Source organism: Chrysoperla carnea, chromosome 1 (assembly GCF_905475395.1).
Source record: "Chrysoperla carnea chromosome 1, inChrCarn1.1, whole genome shotgun sequence".
Lineage (NCBI taxonomy): Eukaryota > Metazoa > Arthropoda > Insecta > Neuroptera > Chrysopidae > Chrysoperla > Chrysoperla carnea.
The window spans coordinates 68,521,980-68,548,945 of NC_058337.1; the positions used below are offsets into that span (position 1 = coordinate 68,521,980).

Here is a 26,966-nt window from a genome sequence, read left to right on the forward strand (position 1 = left end):
ACAACTTCAGGACAAACATTTTAATCTATTTTTGCTTGAAATTTTCTGAAAAAATTTTTTTAGAAATAATTGGGCTATTTTCTGCGTATTCCATGTTCGTTAGAAGAAATTGTATTCAAAGATCACTAAATATCTCAACTATTACGTATCTTATACGGATGACGAAGGGTTCGATATCTGCAGTTAATGTTCATCATTATTAAAACTCCTTCAAAAGACAATTCAAGACTACTTCGAAAATTTAAATCCGTTTACTTTGAGAAATAACAATTTTTTGTATTTGTAAATTATTCGGCAAAATTGAACGATAGAATTTAGCTGTATATATACACGTCTTTGTCAGTCTGTTTTGTCATTTGATAGAGTTTTTCTAGTACTCTTAAATCAGCTTCTGAAAAGAGAAACAGCTTCTAAAACATTCAAGAATATCAACTTCTAAAATGTTCTAAAAATTTCCCAAAACGCAAAATTATCAAATTTTTAGTCAAAATTCTATGGTCTCACTCAGTTTCAGTATATTTTTATTGATTAATAATAAAAACACAATTTTTATTTGCAGTAATTCCGCTTTCTTAATTATTTATTTATTGAAAATAATTGTTAACGATCGTTTAATATTCATATTAAGACATTATCAAAACAAATTTTTACTGTAATTTCTGTCTAACGTTTTTATTATCTTTATCTTTAAATGATTTGAAAAATTAAAGTCCAATGAAAGGTGCCTGTGAGCTGCCGCCTTCGAACTGAATAATTTTTGCTTGTAGCATTTTAAAGATATTTTAATTGCAAGTACGGCATATGATTGCCCACAAAATTTCAGTCAAACAAGTGAAAACAAACAATTGACTGAGTTAATTGTTGAAATACCATGCAAAGACAGTGCTGATTACTCTATCATATTACACATACATACATACAATTTACACCTAATTTGCGCCCTCACGGGTAAACAGTGATATTTACAAAAAAATAATTTCAAACAAAAGTTGTTTATTTTATGATAAGGAAGGATTTTTTACATTTAAACTTTTGTTCTATCTCTAACGGTTTACAAGATGGGTCCCATGGACCCATAGGTCAAGACCCAATTGACTTATGTTGCTCATTTACGAACTTGACCTCACTTTTTACGTCCTGAGTACGCTGTAAAAATTTCAGCTTGATATCTTTTTTCGTTTTTTGAGTTATCGTGTTGGCAGAAAGACGGACGGACGGACAGACAACCGAAAATGGACTAATTTTTATAAACACCTAAACCAAAATTTTTTTCAAAGCATTAATATTTTTAAGCGTTACAAACTTGGGACTAAACTTAGTATACCTTGCATATTATATATATGCATGGTATACAAATATAGATCACAAGGTTTCCAAGTTTTGCTTTTTTTTTATTAAAAGTAGTCTTGATCATATTTGTTAGACAGCCCACTACAATTATATTTGCTAATATTTTTCATATAAAAATTAACTTAACATTCGGTAAACAGATGGGTGAACGTTGACCCTTATTCGGCTTTTGTACTATTATTTGTCGGATTATTTGTACAACTATTCAGGAAAGAGCTTTAAATTACATAATATTTGTTGACATACCGATTGCATAAAAAGATTTCTGGGGCCTCCCAGACAGATTATTTTCAACCAAACGCCAACGAAAAAATTAAGTTAATATTTTTTTCTCACATTAAATTTGATTACACACTTTTTAAACCGAGAGTATTAAAATTGTTATAAACATATTAACTAATTTTTGAATTTTTTTTCATAATCGGAATAATGTTTTTTTGAGCACACGCAACAATGAAATGTAAGTAATGCATGGCTATTTATGAAATATTATCAAATATAACAATAACACAATATTATCAAATTTAAAAACAAAAAAAACAGATAAAAAACATCAAATAATTCATTACATTCATAACATTCATTTTTAGTAATTTATTTATAAATTCAATTAATAAAATATTGGATATTTCGAATTTCATAACAATAAAAGTGTACAAATATTCACAAAATAGCAGACGTTATGTTTATGAAAGCTGAATATTAAAAAAAAATTGTATAACGTCACATATCGCCAATGTAGAGCCGAAGATTCCAAATGTATTGTTTTTTTGTTAAAATGGATTACTATCTTTGTTTATTCGTATCAGAACTTACAACTCAAAAGTACCTTTTACAAAATTAACATCAATAAAGATTCTCACAAGATTTGTTAAAAAAATTGTAATCAAAAACAAATTATACCTAGCTTGATACCCACCCGCTTCGCTGGATTTTAAAGTTCAGACTGATAAAGACCACCGAATAGCCTAGCTGGGCGAGTGGTCTAAGGCGTTGACCGGGTGACTACTTAGACTTGGCGGGTTCCAATCAAGGCAGCGGCAATGTGAACAACTATAATTAATGGAGGCTGTGAGATTGATCACATTGTCGTCGCTTGGATAAGAACGAAGTAACCGATTCCACTCACATCAAAAATGTAATTGTAAATATGAATGCAATTTAAGAAATAAAGATTAACAAATAGTGATGTGCATGGCCTCTGTGATAAGACGTATGTCAGAAAAACGGAGGTTAAACCCCCATTATTATTATTTCTTAAAGACTACCGTGTTATAGCCCTCACCTCCCTTGCTGTCACTTACCCTCCTTCCATAACTTCAATAATAATATGTACAGTATTAAATTTTAAACAAAATAATTAAATTTTAAACAAAATAGTCATAGTTCATTGAGTATATCAGAAAATTTGGGAAATGAATTTTTTACATTTACTATTTTTAAATGTCAGATTAAATTTAATTAATTTTTTTAAAGTTTTTTTTTTAAATTATAGCTCATGTGTTATTGTGATGTATGAGCTATATTATTGTTAAGTTTCATTAAAATAAATTCATTAGTTTTTACGTGAAAGCGTAAAAAACAAACAAACAAACAAACAAACATTCATACTTTCACATTTATGATATTTAGGAATAGTAATATCCTTAAAAAGAAAGAAAAAGCCAGTGATACAAATATATATAGGGCCGACCATTTACACGTATATTTTTTTTATTTTGCAAAATTTCCAAATGTAACGATGTGATGAAAGGGAGATAATTCGGTACTGATAGCGAACTCGGAAACTATTTACGTATATTGCTTACTAATCTATCTTTACATAGAGGTTAAACATAAATAGAAATAAATATGGTATATATGGTCATTTGACTATTAATTTATTACTCGAACAATCGATATAAAAATAAATTGTTTGTTTTACAAAGATTTATATTATTTAAAATAATTAAATCAATAAATAAAATATTGAAAACATTTGTGTTTATTTTTTTAAGTCTAATTTACATGAATGTTGACGATAATCCTCCTAAATTACATTTTATTTAAAATTAAAAACTGTATCAAAATACGTGCCCAGAGAAGTTTGGGGTAGTGAAATCAGGGTTCGGTTTAAAGCTGTCAGATGAGTGATTTTATGTTTTTATCACGAAAAATCTAACGAATAACGGTAGTAGTTTATTTAGAAAATAGTGCAGATATAGAGAAAAAAATCTAGCTCGTGCGGAGTGTCTATTTTAGGTACACTCGAGTGATAAAAGCTTCTATTTATAACTTAGTTCACGTGTGAATTAAAAAAATTAACCCAATTTTGACACGATACCATGCGCAAGCACCTTAAAAATTAAAAATATTTCCTGTTACGCCATTAAAAATGAAACTTATTCCAAAATTTAATTTCCTGCGTCATTTTTTTTCCAGTTGCAGCAATTGATTCACTTGTATGCACTGTATAGTAGGACTCTCTTAAATATTGTAATTTTCAAGCAAGCATTTTTTTGTATTTAAGGATGTGTATATGTAAGAAATTATATTTAAATTATTTTAAAAATCGAACAATCTCTTACAAAAATTAATGAGGTGTTACAAACAAGTTAAATTAGATGTTTAAAACAATAGAAAAGTGAAAACAAATCCAAACAAGCAATTGACTGATTTAATTGTTGAAATTCCCAGTATAGAAAGTGTTGAATATTAGTGCGTGCATTATTTTTTAATCCCCGAACCAAAAAAAAGGGGTGGTATAAGTTTGACCGCTATGTGTGTGTGTCTGTCTGTGGCATCGTAGCGCCTAAACGGATGTACCATTTTGGATATTTTTTGTTTCATTTGAAAGGTTATTTAATGGGGAGTGTTCTTAGCTATGTTTCAAGTGCTATCTTAGGGTTCCGTTACGTTTCAAGTGCCAGCTCAGGTTACCGTACCCGAAATTTGTGGGGGGTTCTTTAAATTTTGTAAATTTCACTTGTTTATAAATAAGAAGAGTTTAAAAAACCAACACATTTTCAAGTAGGTACTTACGTTAAAATTTTATAGAGTTTTTTTCGTTTTTTGAGCAAGTTCACTAAATGAAGCTACTTACAAATTTTCAACTCCCTATCTTTAATAGTTTTGGAGAAAATGGACGCCAAATACAGGTATCTGAAATTTTGAATATTTTTCTTGATAACTGTACTATCAGAAAATTCCGTACCGGTGAGTGTTTATACTTTTAAATTAATCAAGAGTCAGTTTTAAAAATTTTCTGTAGCTCATAATAAATATCAATGTATTATTATTTGACTTGTTTGGTTCAATTCATTTATACATTCCACAATTAAAAGTAATTATAATTTTAAATAACCTTCAAATACAATAATTATTAATAGATATTATTTTTGACAAAGTAATATAATTATTTAAACTAATTATATCTTAAAAATCATTTTTATATACGTGTTTGAATAAATATTTTGAAATTTTTATTTTATATATAGTCCGTCACTCACGGCCCGTGATAAAATTATTATTAAATTTGAAAATCGGCGACATCTGCAAAAAATCGCTGCTGCTTACATTTGCAATTTAAACCCAATTCTGGCGTTCTTATCATTTGTTGTTTGAATGCGATAGCGCAAAAGAAAATTAAAAAAAAAAAAGAAGTGGCAAACTATAATTACAAATTTTTTTAAATTAATAATAATTCAAGAATTTTTTCAATTTATCACAAAAATTGATGCAGAATATTTTTGATAGATTAGCGAAATTATGCAATTATTAATGTGCGTGCCAAGGCGAAAGTGGAAATGAAAGAAAAAAGTTGAAATGAAAGATTGTAGTAGAAACGATAGCTTCAATTTCTCGAATATTCATTTTAATTCTGGGCGCTTTTACTTCTTAAATCGTAACACATTGGAGTTTCAAGGGAAAGTTCCTTACAAGTGAAAGTGTTTCACAAAGACACGTTTTAGAAAAACATAATTTTAGAACGAGCGTAATTTTAAAACTATTATTTCAATGTACTGGAGTAAATCTAAGCAAAAAAAGGCTGTTATATGGATTAAAAGTTCGAGCAGCGAAACTTTGGGGTTTTTCTTTTCACATCAAAATAAGTATTTTTTGAAATTTTTTACTTTCCCGGAGTGGTGCAACGGAGTGGTTTTGTTTAAAAAACAAAATGGCGTCAAAAATGGAATTTTATTCAGAAATTTTATCATTTTTATTTTATATTCCCAAAAGGGGACCTCGGTGGATATCCAAATTTGGTAGGTTTGTAGTCAATGTTAAGAACTACTCCTCATATTTTTTTGGGGGGGTTTCGTCCCTTCCCCTCCCAGTTATATATATATGTATACATACATATGGTAAAACAGTTCATTTGACTGTAACTTGAAAAATATTTGATTGATTTTAATGAAACTAATATCAATAGTAGGTTTCATTACTTACAACTTTCGGTTAAAATTTTAGCGAAATCCGTTTCATAGTTTGGCCAAAATTTCCAATTTAGTAAATTGTTTAAAATGGCTGCCATTTTATGCCATTTTGTCCTACGAGGTTATATTTTTTTTAATTGTAGCATTTTTTATTATCTTTCGATTTTATAATAAGTGGCTTACCCGTCTAATGACTCCTTGATCCATATTTTTGCGAAAAACGGAAAATTTAACACTTTCTGGAAATAATTGTTTGGGGGGTGTATGGACTGGCTTTGGGGGATGTTTTTTGCTTTGGCTTCAGAAAACTATTTTTAAAAGAGGTCTATATGGTTTAAAGCAAAATTTTTAAGTTTTAACCCCCGCGCTGTTAGGGGGAAGGGGTGTATGGAATAAATGTATCTTAAAAGATTTTAAAAAGAGGTCAAAATAGTTTAAAATGCTAAAGTAACCCAAAGCTTTAGATGTTTTTATTAATATAGCCCTTTTTACAACATCCACCTCTCCCCGTCCCGCTTTCATATTTTTGCAAATTCAAAATAAGTACACCTTCTAAAAATATTACTATTTTTTCTTGATAATCAAGTGCAAAATTCGAGATCAGCGACCCCAGAAACCCTTTTATACGTCATAAAAGTTTTGAATTTGCAAAAATATGAAAGCGGGACGGGGAGGGGTGGATGTTGTAAAAAGGGCTATATTAATAAAAACATCTAAAGCTTTCTGAAAAAAATTCCATTTTTGACGCCATTTTGTTTTTTAAACATGTTGCACCACTCCGGGATAGTAAAAAATTTCAAAAAATACTTATTTTGATGTGAAAAGAAAAACCCCAAAGTTTCGCTGCTCGAACTTTTAATCCATACACAAGGCGTAATTTCACTTTACTAATGTAGAATATGCAAGTCAAATAACAAAAAATTTGAAAATCATCATTACCAAAAATCATATCGGTTGATTATAAATACTTTTTACTTGTAGTGAAAGTATATTTATGTAATTCCTTTATATGTGGTTGGTCAAAATTCATGAATCTCCCCTTCTTAATTCATTAAGCATCGATTTGTGAAAATTTTTTGACCATTTGTAAATTTGAAAATGTTTTTTCTGTTTATTTATGTAATTTTATATGTAGTTTATTTGCATACATTGTATGCAAATGGTAGTATGGAATTTATCTATTATAGAGGTATTATCAAATATATCTCGACAGACTAAATGACATGACTTTTAGTCTGCGATATGACGTCTGAAAAAATATTTTAGCTATATTCTTAAATGTAAAACGGAAAAACATCACCTATCCAAAAATACTTTGGTCTGGAAAATCTAACGCAAGCTCAATGAATAAAATTCATTTTATGTTTGGATGCCACGTGGTAAAAAATAATCCTGCATTCATACAAACGAGAAAAAACATGTAACCCAAGCATGTAACCAAGAATGAAAATTTTAACCCAAGCAAAAGGAATGAAAATTTTTGACTTATCATCAACTATCTACCCTCCAAATCATCAAAAGATAAGGTTTTTTACATAAAGATGCATGTCAAATTCTTAACTATATGCTCTTTTAATGAAATCTAATTTCAATGGCGCTTCATTGAAAAAATTTAAAATTAATATAAGTATTTAGTGTGAATTGTACGTAGTTGCAACATCATAAGTGTGCATCATATGTAAAGTGTAGTTTGCATTCTAGAAACTTCATAGATAAATGATTTTCTTCATTGACCTCGAACTATTTCTTTGGTAATTCTGTACCTAAATGCCATCATACGGTCCATCACGATCGTCCTTGCCTTTAATTTTTAGAAATCACAAAGACAATCAGTAATGGGCAGCATGTTGGATCGTATTTAGAAACAGACCTGCTATTTTTTTCAAACTAGTAAAAATTGTTTTTTTTTTCTTCTTTTCTTTTTTTAAATAAATGCTATTTGAATTAAAAACGAAAGCGTTTTTTTAATGCATAAAAATAATTGTATTGTTTGTATTTAGCACACTATATTATAATCGAAATACAAAATATAAACACCGATAAAGCGATGTAAATAAATAATTATATACACGTCCTCTGGCAACTAACATCAACACCGACATCAACAAAAAAACATTATTTTTATTTCAACAAATCGGAAATTAAACGGAAATAATAAATTTAAACACATCTTTCATGCAACAACTCAAATAACAAATCTATTTAGCAACCTCTATCATGGGTACATACTCATTCCGTTGCTGCCTAGTTAATTTGTGCAGTGTTCAATAGATTCAATTTCACAAAGCCTGAGCTGATAAGTAAACTTTACTTCTCTAATTAACCAGCTATTGAAAAAAATTGGAGTAATTAATTAATCATATCTTTTATAAATTTCATTATGAATTCATTAATCAATTACAGTAAACTTATTTTGTACATTTTGCTTATGATAAATAAATTCATAATTTTTTGATGAAAATGTTAGAAATTCAAATAGATACTAGGACTTCCATAAAAACAGAAAGTACTCAATTAAAACAAAATTTTTTTATTTTATAAATTACAATTAATATATATAGGGTTATTACGATTTTATCCTTATTAACCAAAATATTTGTAATATTGTGTCTAATATTGGAGAATTCAACTGAATTGTTAACCCGTTGAAAACCAGGCTACAGCCAATATCTGACAGTCAAAATTGAAACTTTGTTATCATTCGACTCATAAATTCAATATTCGGTCATTTTCGAGACCATAAGCTTGGGCCATTAAGACTTCCACATCTCAAAAATTAACGCCTTGGCTTCAATTTAAATTATAACGATTTTTATTTTCTCATTGGACTTTAAACTAACTGGTATTCTTAGTTCGAGGTAAAGAAACTAATGCGAGGTTCATTTTATATAGAATTTGCTACAGTAGTTATATAAAACATAAATTGTAATAGTGTTGATCATTATATTTACAAAATATAGATCATTAAATAGGTGTACAGCATTGAATATGGTTTACATCCATACTTACCCAATACCCAATGATCAGAAAATTGTTTAAATTCTAAATTCAGCAATATTTGTTATGCCTAATAATATTTTACAGACCTTAATACCGATTAGCTTCTATTTCGGATAGTAGTCAAAAAAAATTCAAGTAAAAAAAAAAAAACAAATATTTTTATCCCTGTCTGTTTCACGAAGGTTATTGATTATATGATATTTTTACTTTTTAGTTTTTGTCATATTAACCGAAATAAAAATGATCAATTAAAGTAAGTTCTTCAATAAAGCCTTTCGTCTAGTTATTCGTTACCTTCCAACGATCAAAAATGGAAATTACGCTTTGTTAAAATAATTAATGGAGTAAAATACCTTAATAGACAAATACACAAGCTAGAAGTTTTATAAACAGACTTGAAAAAGTTCCCCTAAATCGATTTCATTAGGATAGTTCAATTCAATATTTCCTTCAGTATTTAAGACATTGTGCAAATTGGCTACATGTTTAATGGCCGAACTGAGTGCTCGCCTCATTTATAACCAGCACCCACTATTTCGATGAGGTGCAGTATGCAGAAAGATTGATAAGCAAACTGACAGTTCTGTTTAATTTTACAGACACAGACTGAGTGCACAGTTCGCTTTTATCAGAAACTTTGCTAATACGGGCCCAAGGAAACGATATAAGATCATCGGAGCGCCTGTTTGTACTCAGATCATGCCTGCCTTGTAGTACTACAAGTATGTTACTTTTTAAGCTATCTTCTTTAAGCAGCAGCTTTCAGTTCGTGAGCGCAACTCCCGGATGCTTATTGATGCTATTGTCCGATAGCATTGTGTCATTTCTAGCAAGGCTTCACAATTTCCTGGAATGTCTTTGTGTTCCGGTACTCATACCAGGTTTACATTAATTTGTTCCGCCAGCTCATTTAAGGACGTGCGGCAGTCCTGTGCTACTTTTCAGATTAGATAGACTGAGCTGAAGGATTTGAAAGCAGCTTGGCTGTCGTGAAGATGAGTAATGTCACTGCATCGGAGAGTGTTCAGTCTTGTACATTCACATACCTCGTGAATAGCCATCATTTCCGCTTGATAGACGCTACAGTAATACGACAGGCGAATCGAGATTTTCAAAGAAGATCTCACAACCTACCCTTCTCTATAATTTCGACCCGTCGAAATAACCACGCCTATTGGCTTGGCCAAGTTATCATCCCAATCCTGTCTGAGTGGGGTATCTTTGCTGAGAACATGTTGCCGAAGTTATTAGAGTACATGACCCATAGGCAGGGTAGAACTTCATACACAAATCTTTATAGACTGCATATACAAATTTATTTAGTCTTTTTTAAGGAGCAAATTCAGTCTTTTGCAAGACCTCGTGTATGAAGCAAGTCATCAACTATAGTTCATAGAAAGCTAACTGATCAACTATAGTTCACAGAAAGCAAGAGTAAAGTTGTAAGTTTAAGTTTCACTAAAATTTCCATTTAACTAGATATTGAATAAGTTATCACATTTCATTGTTTGTCCATACGATATCCGTATGCATTATTATTAGGTGATGATAAATCCATAAAATAATCAATTTATAGATATTTCAATTTTCAGTGATGACATTGATGTTGTATGGTAATCAAACTTTACCAATTTAGTAACCTGTCTTGCTGATATTTGATTTTGTACTAAAATATGTTTTGTAATATGAAACTATTACTGTAAGTATGGTACGTATATTGATTTGATTTTCCATATAGTGGGTGTAAATGTTACCATATCGTATGTGTCTGTGGTCGTATTTCAATTAATTAAAAAACAATTTGAATAAAATTCACGAGTGTTTGTTGATATAAATTCATTGGCCAAAGTGCTTCAAGCCTTTCAAAAAATTTGTTTTCATTTTAAAAAATAGTGAAAGACTCCTAAAAATACCTATCAATTTCTAATAGTGTTACCAAAATGATAATATCTAATTAATTTATCATAAGGCGGAATTATTCATAATAGCTATATTCTTTTTTATAATATTTGCAATTTAAATACAAATGAAAATACAAAGGATTCGATAATATAGTGCAAACTGACAATACCATTACACCTCTGATAGTGTTACCGAAATGATAATATCTAATTAATTTCAATATAAATTAAGGTCATTAATTAATTCGGACTCTTTCCGCCTAAGGCAGAATTATTTATAATAGCTTTATTCTTTTGATAATATTTTCAATTTAAATAAAATTGAAAATACAAAGGAGTCGATAGAATACTGCCAACTGACAATGCCATTAAATATCCAACCATGCCTGTATCCATTCCTTTTCGCTATTTTTCTTTATAGTAATTGTATTGTGAATAACCAAATCTAAATTATTATCAATTGAAATGGATGAATTTTTATAACGTTCTTATTATTTTATAGGTTAAAATATTTCCTCATTATATTTTACACAAAATTTGATTTATTTAGATACAAGTTTAGTGACTTCACTGAATTTTGGATGAGCCATTTTAATATATCACGAAAAGCACTTCGAATAGTAAAAACGGAAAAATTTTCAAGCAAAAAATGATTTGGTTTAAGCAGCAGGTATACATGCATCTTAAATTTAATCTTGTTTTTCAAAGCTTTTGAAAATTTAACTCAAATTCGCAATCAATAAGAAATAGAAGAATATTTTAAGAAATAGAAGAGACTTGATTGGTCCATCAAAAATTTTTCCCCAATATTAATAATGTATTTGTATGTGAAAATGTATGGCAAACTGTAGACGATGTATATATTAGAGAAAATAAGTAGGTACAGTATGTTCTTGCGCTGATAGATTTCTACTCTAGTATACTTTCAGTCGCTTAATTTTTGTTATTTTCAATCAGATTCGTATTATGTTGCTTGTATTTTGATGGTTTTTATGTAAAAAAACAAAAAACCGATAAATTTGTATACCATGATTATGAAATATATCCAGGTATACTAAGCTTAGTGCCAATTTTGTGACGCAAAAAATATTGATGCTATGAACAAAATTTTGGTATCGGTGTTCATAAAATCACCTAATTAGTCTATTTGCGGTTGTCTGTCTGTCTGTTTGTCGTCTATCTGTCCGTCTGTCATCACGATAACTCAAAAATTAAAAAATATATCAATTTGAAATTTTTACAGCGTACTTAGGTTTGTAAAAAGTGAGGTCGAGTTCGTAAATGAGCAACATAGGTCAAGGCGATAGGTCAAGGTCAATGAGTAACATAGGTTAGTAAAAAGTGAGGTCGAGTTCGTAAATGAGCAACATGTCATTGTCAATTGGGTCTCTCAAAACAAAGAACTTTTGTTCGAGACATTTTTTCGAAAACATCACTGTTTACACGTGAGGGCGAAAATTATGTTCGAATATTGTATAGTATGTATTATATGGGAATATCAGTCATATGTGTGTGACATGTATGTATGGCTGGCTATCTCTCTTTACTTACATGACGTGAAAAAACAAACGATTGCGAAATCAAAACTGTCTGTACATGGTGTTTCAGTAAATTGTTTGTTTCACTTAATTTAGAAATAACATTTTAAGTGACTTCATCGCGTTAATTACGCAAGCTGGTTTAAAATTCGTTGATCTAATGAACATACCATGTCAGGAATAATAAAATAATCCCATAATATGTTGACTAAAGTTAAAAAGTATTTTGAAAACAAACTCTATGTTTAAAATATCAAATTACTAGAAATTATTAAAATTATAAAATTTTTATTAGTAGTAAAATTTTCAACAAGCAGCCGTCGTATTTATTTCATAGTTTTATGTATTAAATTGTAAAATAATACGAAATAATTTGCAACAAATAATTTTATTTCCAATACATGCATGCATACACACAGCCTGCATAGCATCAGCATCAGTAGCTAGTAGTACCTATCTAGCTACCTACCTACCTACCAACCTACCTTTTGTATGTTATATAGAGATTAATTTTAAAACATTTTGTACATAACGTGTGCATAATAAAATATTCATATATGTAAACAAACAAAATATCATCTATTCATTCAACTCAATTCTACATTTAATATTGACATACATTTATTTTATTGACTAAAAATGACACTAGTCACGTTAAGTACTCTATAGTGTATTAATGCCCGGGATACATCAATTCATTTTTTAAAGCCAGTAAAGTTTGCTGGTGCGAGAATAACAAAATATCAATCAATAACGACTCTCCACGACTGAAATATTCAAAAACTGTTCGGGCCAAAGCTTAAAATTTAAACAAGCCATATTGTCCTATTTACACTTTGTGTACTAACAAGCTAAAAAGAACAAATATTTTATATCTATAAATATATCGTTAATTCCTCATACAGGTTATTTGCCTGGAGAAATACTGGTTAAAATTCGTGGTTGGATTTTAATGAAGATCGATTAAATAGAAAGTACATTAAGTGGTTATCATGCAGGAAATCAACAACGACCATAGTATGATTAATAATAAATCAATAAATTTGCAGCTTTTTATAAAGGAAAAGTGGTCGAAATTGTGCAGCGTTGATTTTTTAGCTTAGTTTGATGAAATTTTCATCCTAATATACCACTCTTCTCTTAATTAAGTCTTATAAAATTAAATAGAATATCATAGTAATAGAGAAAAAATTAAAACATCTTTGAAATTTTTCCACAGTTGTTTATTAGGAGGTAAACACTTTGTATAGAAAAGTCGACCTCTCCGGGGCGTACCTTACCTCCTTTTTTGAGGGGTGGTTTGGGGTAGGTGGTTTAATTAGTTTTCTACACATTTTCGTTTTTTCTTTTTTTTTTTTCTTTGTCTTTCTAGCTTCAAAATTAACCGAGATATGCCAATTTTTAAATAGAATTTTTTTTCTCATTCAATCAAATGAAAAAGTACCCAGATTTGTAAACCGTTAGATAGAACAAAAGATTAAATGTAAAAGTTATTCCTTATAAAAAAATTAGCAACTTTTATTTGAATCATTCTTTCGAAAACATCACTATTTAGCTGTGAGGACGCAACTTAGGAAAATACTTTGTTGTCCATTTTTTCCAAAAATATAAACAAAGTGTGTTGATTTTTTTCAGGTAAGCTTCAACTGGTGGTTTTGTAAAACTAGAAGCTTGAAAGCTAGAAAAGCAAAAAAAAATTCCAGAAAATACTTTCGAAGTATTTTGGAGACCTCACGGGTAAAGAGGTATAAAAAAAACCATCTTGTAAACCGTTAGAGATAAAACAAAAGTTTAAATATTAATTGTTATAAAAAAATAAACATTTTTTTTGAAATATTTTTACCCCTGAGGGCGTCTCCAGAATACTCGAAAATTTCAAGTATTTTCTGGAATTTTTTGTTTTTCTAGATTGTTTCACAAAACCACTAGTTGAAGTTAACCTGGAAAAAACTGTTTTCAAGATGGATACTTTTTCATTTGATTGAATGAGCAAAAAAATTCTATTTAGAAATTGGCATAACTCGGTCAACTTTGAAGCTAGAATGTCGAAAAAAAACGAAAATGTGCACAAATTCTTCAATTAGAAATTTTAATTGAACTTTTTTTTTATTTATTTTATGCATAGTCGTTTTTGTAATTTGAAAAAAACTGCATAGAACCCCCAACTACCCCCAAAAAGGGGTTGGGTACGCCCCTGAGAGGTCGACTTTTATTTACGAAGTGTTTACACCCTAATATATAACTGTCGAAAATTTCAAAGATGCATTGATTTTTTCATTTTAGATGTTTATAGTTTAATTGTACTAATTGTTTGAATGCATAATTTAGATTAGAGTACTTTACATCCAAATGAACGTACCTTTGGCAGTACGATTGACATATAGATAATAATAATGTTTTATATAAATATAGTGAGAGAAAGAGATGCATCAGCAGTGAAACAAAGACAGACAATAATATAATTCAGTTAGTTTGCACAAGTCAGTCATGTCATATGTACAAATACACAACGGAATCAGTCAACAGCAAGCATTCAATTGATATGATTTTATGTAATACGAGAAATAATATTCATTGAACTGATGCTAGTATGGTGTTCAATAGTTTTGAATATTTAATAATTTGAATAATTTTATTCAAATTAGAATAATTTAGACCAAATACAAATAATTTATATATTTCTTCATATAATATTTCGAATCAAAGCATTTTATGTTCCGCCGCCGCGCTTAAAATATTCTTTCTTTATCCACCAAGCTCGAAGTCAAATAGAACATTAGTATATTTTATATTTTGTGGCAAAGGAATCAAACAAGACAATTTCAGACGAGGATGAAATTAAAACTCACATTTTCAATGCATATCATATCAAAGATATAGTGTGCTGTACGGGATGGCACTAGATTTTAGAGTTTGGGTGATGCTAATCCGAGAGAATCGAAACTTTTTTCCTCCTTATTGAAAAATAAATCAACGTTTCCACTCTTATTCTTCCGTAAAAGGAAAATGAATAGCATTTGCTTATTATTATATTGCATTAGCATTCCATACTAAGTAAAGGAAGTGTTGTTTCGCAAAATATTCAATGTTGACTTTTCTTACGAAAATGTGTATTTTTGTAATCTCTGCATCCAATTTGACCAGTTTCTTGCTGGAAGCTGAAGTCTGAATTTTAAAATCATCAGCCATATAATTGAAATATTAGAGGCTGTGGTAGCATATAGTTTTGGATCTCCCCTTTTATACTTTTTTATACGTAGCAATATTCGATTTTCAGATTTCAACAGAAAAATATTTTTGGATTAGCTCTGAATTCCCTTTGATTAGTTTCTAAGTATGTGAGAAAGTCATGAAGCATAATAGAAACATTTTCTTCGAAACTTAATAAATATTTTTCGAAAAAATAGGTCTTCTAATCATCTCTTAGAATACTACCATCACCAATACTAGAAGAAACTGAATCAAAATGGGATTATTTTGACTACATTTGCTACCAGCAGTACTACCTTTTTTTATGCATAGAAAATGAGAAACTTGATTGTAATTAAAAATAGTAGTGACGTAGAAATAGAACTCAAGTGCAGGAGATCGAAGCGTTAATTTCTAACTTTCTAGACTTGAAACTTCCAATCTCATGTGGTGAATATTAAGCCGAACTATTCACAATAACAAAGTAAAAATTCATCTAGCTTCCAATTTAATTCATATAATATTTCGAAATAATGCAATATTTATACAACCTATATGTCACGGAAATAAATCCATTTCATGATGTAGGTACACTAAATTTACTATCAAATAATGGTTATTAAATTTCTCGTTATTTACAAGTTAAATTACACATGCATTTCTGTATATTATAATTTATTTTTTAATAAAGGACAAACAATTTTAAAATAGATAGCAATAAAAAAAAATAATTTATATAAAAATAAATTATAATACACATCATCCATAAATTGTCATTTATGATTTTTACAATGAAAAATATTTTTCAATTAAAATTTTTTAATTTGTTAACATATTAACAGATGTTCATACTATTACTTCAGACTACAGATAATTTTTTTCTGCATTAAATTACAGGAGTTTTTTTTATTGAAATATGTTAAGTATCACGTACTGAATGTAAATGCACAAAATCCTTACAAAAATAGGCAGAGAAAGTGCCTCCATTCTAATGAAACCCGTTTTAGGATATATTTTTACTGACAAAATGGCTGAAGATTAGGCGATAAACTGTAAATTTATTAATGAGAAAATAAATCTCTTATACCAATTAAGGTTTAAAAAATTTATTTTATTAATAGCTAGCTTTGAAGGCTATTAGTTTTAATTAACTTAAAACCTTTGCCTTATATGCAAAAATGATATTAAATTGCAAATTTAAAGGTGAATTTATATTCTAAGGCTGAAAAAATTGAATATACAATTAATTATACATGAAAATAAACCAAATAAGCTAAAAAAGTTTAAAATTTATGAATAATTAAAGTTATAGTTAATTAAAGTATTTCATTTTAAAATAGAATAATTAATTAAAAATGTTGAATAAGCTACTCGTTAATAATAAAATAATGTGATTAGAGTTAAACATAAAATGTGATTAAAAAGTCATTATCTAAATTTTGAATAATAATTCATTTACGGAAAAATCCTGTAAATGGAGGTAACTCATTGTGGTATTTCAGAGGAAATGGAAAAAGAAAAACAAATTTCCGTACTTCATGATTTGTTATTTACGTCTATTTTTATTTTAAATATGGTATCTGTTTTATTAGTAAAATATAAACGATATTTCGGTATTTTATGTAAGACTATTCTAGAATCACGAAAAAAATAATAAGATAAGTAACTTTTAAAGTATAATTTTAAATAAATTTTTGTGACACCATTCTAAAAAAAGAAAACATAAATATCGAGTTAATAAAAAGAATATAAAAATTATATACATATGTGCTAGTCTTTCCGAGCATATCACGAATTTTAAATAACGTAACATGATCCCACTTTGATCTAAATTTTCCAAATTTGCCATTTTTGGTTCGTTTACTGCAATCAAATGAAATTCGCGAAAACTTGTTTTTTAAATTTTACAGGAAAAGATAACTGCTTGCCGGGTTATGCGATATTGTACATAAGAATATGCTGCAATTAAATTAGAAAATTTTGAAATTATTTATCAGTAAGCGAATACACACATACTTACATAAAAGAAGAATAACAATAAAGTCAGCAAATTTCTCCATCTTCTAAAGAAATAGCTATAAAAAGTCGATAGAAAATTCAAAAGACGGTGGATTTAAAATGGCAATTTCTACAAAGTGTAAAGACTGAGAGGAAGAAATAAATAATAACCATAAAACATAATGTATAAGTCTCTGCGGTCGCTAATGACCTAGACGTTAAAAGCGACCTTAAATAAAATAAAATAAAATAAAAAAAAAAAAAAAAAAAAACCATAAAACCACACCTGTAGTGGAAACGTGCCTTAAGGCAAGATTTTCTAGGGTTTATGAGAGACTAGTAGACTTTGTTAACCAAAAACAACACAATAAGCTCCAGATTTTCCAGAGTATGCCTCGGCACTGCCAACCGAGCTGTTCCATCTAACTTTTTTACTTAATTTAACAAAAAGAAACGAAGTATCTGAATAATCAAATAAAAAAATTAATCATCAAGGCTAAATGAACAAAAATAATCAACACATAATTAACATTAAATTTAATATGCAACAAAAAACTGTAATGTGTAATAAACAAAATTTTATTTTTACATGCTCTAAATAATTTTTACTAATAAATAAAATAATAAAATGAATTACCATATTCGACGAACGACGAAATCATCATCATTACCATTAAATTATTATAAAATATACTAAAATAATAACAATAAATTAAATAAAACAATTATAACATGATTATATAATTTAGATGTGAATATGTAATATAGTAAACTTTGTAAGTGGTAATTAGTTATTTGTCATTGGTTTTATTCAAATTCATAAACAGAACAATCAGTTTTACATGTGGCTATATCAAATCATTTATATAAATATCTGCATCTCTCTCTGTCTCATGTTTGAAGTACTACCAATTTTGGATGCATGTAGATCGTATCTCAACACAGCACATATTCTTTTAGAACAGCCTTTATAACGAAAGACACCTATTTAAAAATTGGAATCGTTATAAACTGTTATGCTTGATGAACAGATAGTTACAACTACTTTAACACACTGGGCGCCAAGTGATTCCTATATGGACCTCAGTATCTTGTAGCCTTGTACATATGATCTACATAGAAGTCTCAGAGCATTATAATCAGGGTACAAGGCATAGATGGTAAATACACAACTTGAGTGATACCCACCCGCTTCGCTGGTTTTAAAAGTAAAGATTGATAAAGATTGCTCTCGCTTATCCCCTAACTATAACACTCGAAATAATCGTAAGGATTGTTTTACACAGGTAAAATATATGTATGGTTATCTATTTTTTTAAATGTATAATTGTCGTAATTATTCATTGAGTATATCAGAAAAGATGGCCGTGAGATATTTTATATTGACTATTTTTACAGAAATCTGTAATTTTTCGTAATGTCAAATTAAATTAATTTTAATTTTTTTTTTTTTTTAAATTAATATATCTTTATAAATTATATCACATGTGTTATTCTGATATATGAGCTATATTGCTGTATAGTTTTATTAAAAACCATTCGCTAGTTTTAGCGTGAAAGCGTAACAAACAAACAAACAAACATGCTTACTTTCGCATTTATAATATATAGAGATAATAGAGATATAAGGGATCCTCATAGGGAACAGAGTAGGTTGTCGTAGTTCTGTACCTATTGAACCGACTTTTAAATGTATTTCTTATGGAGTTCCAATATTTTACCGTAGTTCCTGGCCACATCTTGATGTACTTGGTTTTACAATAATATGTACTGTGAAATAAATATAAGTTCAATCGCAGTAAGATAAAGGAGTTATCACTTTTACTTAACAATTCCTTTGTCTCCCTGATTGACAACACATTTGAACTCGCGCATCATTTAAGTTTTCTGGGCATTTTATTCCTTTATTTAAGATTGTTTTCCAATTGTAGCATTAATTTCATTTAAAACCACAATAATTTAAGATCTAGTAACGCGTGACTTATGGAGATCACAGCGAAAAACTCGAATTACTCAAAAACTAAAACTGATTGTAATAATTCTTTGATTGTTTGAAAATCATATTGGAGGACGTGTTTAACGTTTTTTTTAGTATCAAGAGTATATATATATATATGCGTGAAGTCGTACCCTTGCTGTAAAAATATTTGAATTTGAAACGGTTTTCACCATTGCGTAACAAACTTTTTCGTAAAAATTTCGTAAATTGATATAAATAATAAATTCTATACATACTTGGATGGGTGACCACTTGGGCCACACTGTGTCCTGTTCCTTTAGAAATTTCTATATTCGAACGCCGAGTGCCTACTTGCGGGTAAACCGAATGCATACTTGTTGATGCTTAGTTGAGGTTGCTGTTAAATGTTCCTGTTTTACCTGATAATGCTGCTTGCCTTTTCAAGGGTAACATTTAGGTTTTTTATAAGCCAAATTAGATAGTTTTACAAATTATCTACAGTTAATTTGGATTTAAAATATATACAATTAATTTTTTAACAGGATTTTCCGTTTGGTTTATGTGTCTTTTTAAATATGCAAAAGCAAAGTGTATAGAAATATGAGGGTAGAGAATATTCAATGAGTTATACGTATAGTGTGCCAGTTTATGGACGAATTCTATATTTATGTGTGCACATTGGATACAGGCACCAATTTTCAGTCTGGTATTAAACTTTCTCATAGCCACTTCGAATCACAATCATTGTTTCTACATATACCTACCTACATATTTATGGTTAAAGAATACCAACTAACTAATTAGTAAATGTATCATACTATATGCATTTCATGAATATTGGATATTTTTCCGATCTCAGAAATTAAAGATCTTCTTGCAAAATGACCACTGTCAAAATTCATGCTGTGTATTCATTGGGAGAACATTTAATAGCACCCTTGAATTTATGGATGATTTTCAGTCACCTTAATTCTATAGCTGTTAAGAGAGGATACTTAAGAGATAGATAGAAAGAAGTTCAGCACGACCCAATAGTAAAGACTATGATCACAAAATCGTACCCTTTTTTTACGTCCAATGTTCAGCTATCGTTTAAAGATGTGGAAACTATTATGAAGCAAAATTTATTCAATCTGGAAATCATAAATATCTTCTTGTTGCCATACTTATACTACCGTTATATCATAGTTTATACACTCCGGCTTTTAATAGCATTTAAATTAAATTTATGGCAGCTTATAAAATTAAACAAGGTTCCTGAACGAGAAATATAATATAAGAAAATCGTAAAAGTTTTCTTTAATAAATTATATATATATATATATATATTTCAAAATATTTTAACAAAAATTTCAAATCAAATGATTATAAATAAAAAAATTTTTTAATCAATAATAATTTTAGAGCACTATATTCTAATGAATCTATAAAAGGCGTTTTGAAGAAATAATTTCCAGCAAACTGGAAATCGTTTTAATACCTTTGTTTGGTCCTAAATGCGTGTAACGTGCATAACTTTTGGGAACCAAATAACTGAAAAAAAGCAAAAATGTTGCAGTTATTTGGCTTTCAAAAGCTATGCACACCTCCTGGGATGTGGAAAACTCGAATTACACGCATTTAGAACCAAATGAAGGTATGAAAACGATTTCCAGCTTACTGTAATTAGGCTACAAATCAATGTTAAATAAACATTTAACAAATTTGTTTATCACAGTTTGAAATATTGTAGGGGTTGTTTCAGAATTATTCATCACTTTTTAGATATGTAGTCTCTACTACTCGGTAAGAAATGCATGATGTTTACTACAATGATGGTATGGTATAGAGACAGTTAGAAATAGTTTCTATGCTAGAATGTTACTATTCTCACAATACAGTATACAGTATGGCGTTCATACCGATACAGTAGGCGCCCACACCGATCCTGACCGATCCACAAAAAATTTCTCACCGTATACAAAATAAACAAAAGAGCCTTAAGTATTGTATCGGTTTTGTCATTTTGTTGGTTGAAGAGAACTTTGTGGTTGAAGTGTGTGGTAGAAATTAAATCGTGGAAAATGCACTGTTGGTTACTATAAAAGTTTTTTGGTAAAATTAACCTTTTAATCCCCTTTATCAAGATAATAAATTAATTAAGTGAATTACGTATTGGAAAAAAGTGATCCATATTTTCCTTTCGTCTATCACGTAATCTTTCATTCACAACTTTAGCATCGCAGATGGTGCAAAGATAACTGTTTTGAACTTCAATACCTGTCTATAATGTGTATATACATCACGACAGACGTCATTTTATTGACATTAAGACTTATTAGAAGTTACACTGCATTAACTAAATTAACTTAATTTACTTTATATTAAAATGGAAGTAGATGACTGATATAAAATTTGCCATATTACCCATAGTAAAAAAAACTTTTATCAAAAAGAAAACCGACTTTAAAAGAAAAAATAGTGTAGTCAAAATTATTGTTATTTTTGGAGTGTCAGCCAAAGAAACAACTCTGACAGAACAGTTTGCTACTTTAGCTTAGCTGACACCGACTCCAAAAATAAGAATAATTTTAACTACATTATATTATCGTTATTTTTTTCACTTTATAGTGCATATTAATTTGTTTTGGAAAAGTTTTTCTTTTGAGGTCGGTTTTCTTTTTGTTAAAAGTTTTTTTTATTTTGTGATTTTTAGTGAATCTGAAGTACACTAACTAATTTGTCACTATAAAAAGAATCATCATAATCGGTTGGCGTGATATTGAGTTATTCGCCCTCTTGTCGTGCATACTTAATACAAATTTAAAACTTTTATGGGTTTCTCATGGATGACGTTGTCAGAACTAGACCAAATTGTAATGGGACCACACGGGAAGCACCAGCTTTCAAATAGATAAAGAATCATCAAAATCGGTTCACCCAGGCAAAATTTCTGAGGTAACACACAAAAAAAACAGTCGAATTGATAAACTCCTCCTTTTTTGTTTGAAGTCGGTTTAAAATGTAAAAGTACACTGAAAGTTGTTTTAAAATTGATTAAAAAACGAAGAAGCTATAAACATTCAAAGATTGTTGCCTGTCTCTTTCTTGCAAAACTAAGTTTAATATATGCCATCTGGTATGGCGATACCGTAAAATGACGTCACTATTCTATATCTTCCTCTTTGTTAAGTTATGAGTTTAAACGTTCATATTTTGCATAGTTCTAAAGATTTTTTGAAGTGATAAAAAAAATTTTGTCGTTATCCCCATTTACCATATTAAGTTAACAATATATAAGTTATTTCCTTTTTAAGATATTTAAAGTGGTAAAAGAACAATATGGAAATATTGATGCGATAGAGTGTTTTTTATACGGTGTTGTCAATATGAAACATTTCTGTATTCCACCCTGTAAAACTCGAACACAGTCGATAAAATTAATAATTTCCTATAAGTAGATAAAAGTAACCTTAAAAAAGTAATGAAAGAATTTAATTTTCTCTCAAGTATCTGTAAAATTTATAAAATTTTATCATAAAGTTCATAATTATAAAACAAATAATAAGTATATCTAATTTAAAATTCATTTCAAACATTTCCAATTTATATATTTCAAATTATTTTAATTTATAATTATAATGTTGAATATTTATAAATAGAAGTATTTTATTCATAAGATTGTTACATTTTACCTTAGTATATCTGTTTAAAATGGAACAGAAAATCATTTTATTAAATGTTATTAAAACGTATACAAATAATAAAATTAACGAACTGTTATTTGAAATATTACGAATATATTAGTATTATTTTAACGCACTTATATTTGCGTGGTACAATAAAAGGATTGCTTTTTCATTTGATCTTTGATAAAGCCGTTTTCGTTTTTTGGTTTCAGAAACTTTTATTTCAGAATTTAAGTGTAAAAAATTATACCAAGCAATAAATTTCAAATTTATGAAAGAAATCTTTTCGAAATACATTCATAAACTGATCATTCAATCACTTATACTTAAGGTAGTACTATCGGTAATAGACTTTCCATTCAGAATTTAACGAAACTTGGCATAGTTGTCCATTATTATATCATAATTAACCAGTTAAATTTTTAGGGGCCTTCAGAGAACTGAAAAAAATATATTTTAAAGATATTTTAATATTGATACTTATGGGAAATCACAGATTTTATTTTATTTTACAAAACTAGACGTTCAGATTTTCAGTTCTCTAAAGGCCCCTACAAAATTTAACTGATTAATTTATAATAATGGACAACTATGCCAAGTCTCATTAAATTCTGAATGCAAAGTCTATTACCGATAATACTATCCTAACAAAGATCGGTCGAATTTGATAGCCTGTAGGTGTGATATATACTGGCTACAAAGTCCTCTAATACAACTAGAAAAGATAGTAAATCTTCGAATAATTCTATAGTTGTTTTCAACAGCATAGTTCAAAATACGATGAAGGAATTTTTAATCAAAGAGGTTTTCAAAGAAGTTAAATTGATCGGTTTGCATTGATTGGGTCAATACTTGACAAAAATTCATTTTAAATGTAAAATAAAAACAATTTTTGAATTTTTCGTGAAAATTGTTTATTTGCTACAATTGTTTTCAGATCAAATTCTCTTTTTCATGGTAAAGTTATGAATGATATGATAATCAAGGAATGTAGATGTGGTCAAAGTTTTTTTGAAAATAATTTTTTAAACATAGAATTTCGGCTTTTAGTGCATTCCATATTAATACTTTTAATTAGTATTCGAAAGCTGCTGTTCAATGGCTGCCATTTATTTATATTAAAAAAATTTGTTCGTTTAAAAGACAAAGACAAAACTCAAAGTCTCGAAAATTTTTACTTGTTCAGACACCACTCGTTTATCAAAGGTAGAAAATTGGCGAAAACTTAAAAAAACTCTTTTACACGCAAAGTTTAAAACCTTTTCCAGCTTTCTCCGATTTATTTTGCCCCCGATATATTTACCCTTATTTGAAATAATTGTAATAATATGGTCGCATTAGGTCTGCCATACTATTATCTCTGTAGGAAAAAAGTAGGGTGCAAGGAATATTGTGCGAATCAAAGTTACATTACCCTAAAACGCATAGTGATATCACTCAGGCTACCAGAATAATTACTCGGTGCATATAAAAAAATAATTGACTTGTACAATTTTAGCGAAAAAGTAGTCTACGGTTTTAAAACAAATAGGATATTCTAGGATATTGTAAAACCACAAGTGAAGCAATTTTTGAAACGACCAGTAATACACCTCAAACCTTTATGACAATTGTTAATTTTATTTTATTACATTAACGTACGAGGAACCTTGTTTAAGAAATACTTTAGCTACTAGAAATCAATTGATGAAATTAAATAAAACTAATCGTTTTAAATAAAAACAACAATAAAAACATGTCAATATCAAATCTAATTGAATAAACAGTACCTTTTCACTCAAAACAAAATACAACATAGCAAAAGGTAAGAACAAAATACCAACCCAATAAAAAAAATCCTCAACACCATATACATATTATTGTAAGTGAAAATACTAGTAAAAAAAAAACAATGTTTACCAAATTGATTGTATAAATTGATTATATTTTGTTTTTTGTTCGCAGTGTAGTAGACTTGTAAGTAAAGAATATTTTCCCTTTTAAGTAACAAATTTTCTTCACCTTTCCTTTTTCACATAACATACATGTAGGTATAGCTTTTTTATTCTTTTAAAAGACATTCACATATGGCACACATTGGGCACTATTTCAGTTATCTTGCCAGAATGAGGATAATTAGTAGAATAAAATTTGTAAAAAAACTTTGGAAATTTTTATCTATATTTAACCATATTCAACTGTAATTTTGACTAAATTTTTTTTTATCACTTCAGGTGAAGACTTCCCTCTCACTGGACGGACAGAAAAGTAAAGTTGGTTTTTGAAAATCTTTACCAGTATGCAATTAAATAAAGAAGAAGATATAGTTTAGTGACGTCAGTGCACAGTATCACCATAGAAATTACATATAAAATTTTGTTTTGCTAAAAGAGATGGGCAACAATCTTTCAATGCTTATAACTTCTTCGTTTTTTAATCAATTTTAATCTTACTTTCAAATTTTTTTTATGGTATCAAGTCTAGATTTACATTTTTATGAGTAAAGTAGCAAATTCGACATCAAGTAACTACCATATTGTGCTTTCTAAATAAAAACGTACTTCGATACAAAAATTATCAAAATCCAATCTCTTTTTAATTTTTTTCTCAATTGTCAAAATTAATTTCGCCAAAAAGACTCAAAATTATAGATAGCTCTGTACTTGAAAAATTCTTTGTTTTTAATGTTTACAGAACTCTGACCTTGCATAAGACTGAACTTCCTATCGAAAAATGGTAACAAGTTCTGGTTCTGCCAATAAACATAGAACTTCCCACCTGAAAAACCAAAGTCGAGCTTGAAATTCACTTAAGGATGAGGTTCAAGATTATAGCATGGGTCGCTGTTGAATTTAATGTTGATAATTACGTCTAAGCTGTGATCGTGAATCAAGAGAATTTTTTTTTTTTCCATAAATCATTGCTTTTCGGGCAATTTAGCGCTCAGTACAAATTCAATCAACTGAATATATCTTTTGTTCGATTTTGTTTCATTTTATATCAATTCAATTAAATTTAGCAAACATTATTTATAAGGAATCAGACAAAATCATCCGATTACAAGGAGGCGGATATTTTACAGAATAATAAAAATAACGATTAATTTCTAGAAGTAATACCATGTGATCAGAATGTAATGCTAGACATAATTTTATTCTTTACTAAGTGGGAGTTTTGTTATATAATGTTATAAACTGTTTTTTAAAATAAAAGCCACACGTCCCCGCTCCTCGGCAAGGATACCATCGTAGCATGACTTCTTAGAAGAATGCAAGGCTCAATTAAGCAGAATGGAGTAGATAATTCCATCAAATTCGTGCCACTGATATCTACACTAAGACAGCAAATTAATAGTTACTTTACTATCTAAACTAAAAGCCATTAAAGGAAATGTTTATTTCATTGTTTTATGATAGAAAATACACTGGCGAAAATGTCGAACCACAGCTATTGGCTCACCAAGCCTTAGCTCCAAGAACCAAGCCATCGAGTAATATGATAATCCATTATAGCTATATCTATATAATAACAATATAATAATAATAATAGTTTTATCCCAAATATTGGGCGTAGGCCTCCTCTAATGACAACCATTCTTGCCTGTTGAACGCACTTCTCATCCAGTGACCACCTGCAAATTTTACCATTTTATCCCATCACCTTCGTGGAGGACAGCCTCTTGTTCTTTTAGAACTATATGGTGTCCATATGGTGCTCCGTATAGTCCAACGATTATCTCTGAGTTTCGCCACGTGTCCTGCTCATTTCCATTTTAGTTTTTTTATAGAGACTATTACATCTCTGACCTTAGTTTTTGTTCAAATATCATGACATTTTATTTTTATAATTCTTTTATGCTAAGCCTACTACGTTCCATGCTTCTTTGGCATGATCAACTATAATTAATAATACCTTACGACGAAGGTATGAATGAATTGTACAGAGGTTTTGAATTTGATTCTCACTCG

General features: G+C 28.9%; 1 protein-coding gene across 2 annotated transcripts in view; it reads right to left on the minus strand.

The window, feature by feature from the left end:
• The window catches only part of LOC123290911 (RNA pseudouridylate synthase domain-containing protein 2-like), a 730,776-nt gene that overhangs the window by 438,457 nt on the left and 265,353 nt on the right, over positions 1-26,966 (minus strand). The gene's annotated exons all lie outside the window — the stretch shown is intronic.